This window comes from Solanum tuberosum, unplaced genomic scaffold (genome assembly GCF_000226075.1).
Source record: "Solanum tuberosum cultivar DM 1-3 516 R44 unplaced genomic scaffold, SolTub_3.0 scf00262, whole genome shotgun sequence".
Lineage (NCBI taxonomy): Eukaryota > Viridiplantae > Streptophyta > Magnoliopsida > Solanales > Solanaceae > Solanum > Solanum tuberosum.
In genome coordinates this window covers 12,486-14,744 of record NW_006239186.1, presented here as the reverse complement: position 1 = coordinate 14,744, position 2,259 = coordinate 12,486, and positions in this window count along the sequence as shown.

Sequence of the window (2,259 nt, the reverse complement as noted above, 5' to 3'; positions counted from 1 at the left end):
TATAACAGTTTATTTACGGGTTATAACATATCAATTAAATTTAATTTAATTTAAAAATCAATTTCAATTTATTTAATAAATGATTAATCTGTTTATATTTTTATATTATTAATTATAATATTTAATTAATTTGATTTCAATTCCTTTTTTAAAACTGAAATCATCAGTTACACATATTAAGGGATTTACATAGATTAGACTTCCTTGTTTAATGTTACACTCCAAACCTCTTATACCTCAATCCCACCACCCTCCACCCACGCCTATTCAAATCTACACGCCATCACCCCCACTACCCCACTTTCACCTTGTCTCTCCCATTTTTCTCACTAGCCAACTACACCATTTTCACAATCATCCATCCAATTAAGTTGTTCAACAAAATCATGTCTAAGAAACTCATTTGAACGCCTCGAAAGAGTCCCAGATTGGTTGAAGGAACTTCTACTGATGAAGTTCATGTTCCAACTTTCAATATATTAACTCAACCCCCCTCCCCCCTCTAAATTTGTCGAAAATCCAGCGAATATTGAAAATCAGGCAACGGGTGGTTCATCTCAGTTGAAGGATCGGAAAGAGAAAAAAAAATGAAGCAAAGAAAAGGGCGATCCAGACAAATCAAAAGGGGAAGAAGATGAAGAGGAAAATTATTGAAACCCCTTTTGATTACAATTCTAATTTTGCTAGTGAAATCAAAAAGAAAAAAAAACAACAAATGTAGAAGTTGCTCAATCTTCAAAACCATCAACAAGAAGAACAACAAAAAAGAAGGAATCAGAAATATCATCATTCAAAAAACAAAAAAAAAAAGTTGTTAGGATAAGTACTATATTTAATTTATTTTCACATTAGTCAAAATAGTGATTTTTTTATATCACATTATGCTTATTGTTGTTTTCGAAATATTTGTTTGTGTAAAAATTGTTCAAAATCTGAAAAAAAATGTGTATGAATCTAAATTTAATGTTTGATTGATGGATATTCTATGAATTTTGATACAATATTGATATGCAAATGGTATGAATTGGTATATTAACATTGATGTGATTGTCTCTTAATTGTGTATATGGTATGAATTATTAACTTGGTATGCAATTTGTATGAATTATTTAATTACTCTGTTTTTGTATAAATTTTGAATAATTTTTATATGAAATTGGGATTTTTCCCTATTAAGAAGGTTTCTTTTTCAATTTATCCATTAATGTATTAAAATTGTTAATTTATTTTTAGTGTATGTTGATAAATTTATGAAAGTAGATTGATGAATGCCATAGTGCACATGAAAAATGGTATGATGTTTGAATAAAATTGGTGTGAATTTTTTTATAAATATGGTATAAGGCATTACTAAAATTTATCTATATGCATGTGTATTAAACATGAATAATACTTGTATGAACATACTTTTTATTATTTTTTTTATTCTAATGTTTTTTATTGATTTTTGTATTTCTTTTTTATTTTAATTTATATGATATAATTTAATTATAACTATCTTTAAACTGTAGTTACAACTGGAATGAAACTTGAATAATACTTGTATGAAGTATGTTTTAATTTAGTATAAATAATTTTATGTTAAAGGCAAGGAAGATATACACACTGGTCTTCATGTACAAACATGAATGTGTTTGTTGATCTGTTGGTTTTCCCCGAGCAAGAGAGGTTTCAACAATTTATGGAACAAACACATTTTCGTGTATTTTATGACATGCACAACATTAAGATTCAATGTCAACTATTGCGGCATTTGATGATTCTTGAATCTGAAAATGTCAGAGACGACATGTTTGTTGTGAAAATAAATGGTACAAAATTACGTTTTGGAATCAAGGAATGAGCAGCGATAACTGGTCTTAAATGTGGACTACTTAATGATTTTTTAAGTATATATTTTATCTCTATATCATTAATATCACCATCTATCATTAGTTACGATGTTATCGCACTTACTAAACCACTATAAAGACTAGAACATTCATATATAATCCCCTCCATCTGAGAATCAACATATTTCCCTGTTTCATTAAAAAAAATAACAATTAGTCATCAAAAGAACATACAAATTTCATCCACAAAATTCATTATAATAACAAAATTATACACACTTGTCATTATCTTTTCATACAAATATCATTCAGAGAGTACTCTACAAAACAGATTTCATACCCACTTAATATCTCTAAATCATTTATATTAGTATCTATCATAAGCTGCGATGTTATCGCACTTACTAGACCACTATAAAGACTAGAA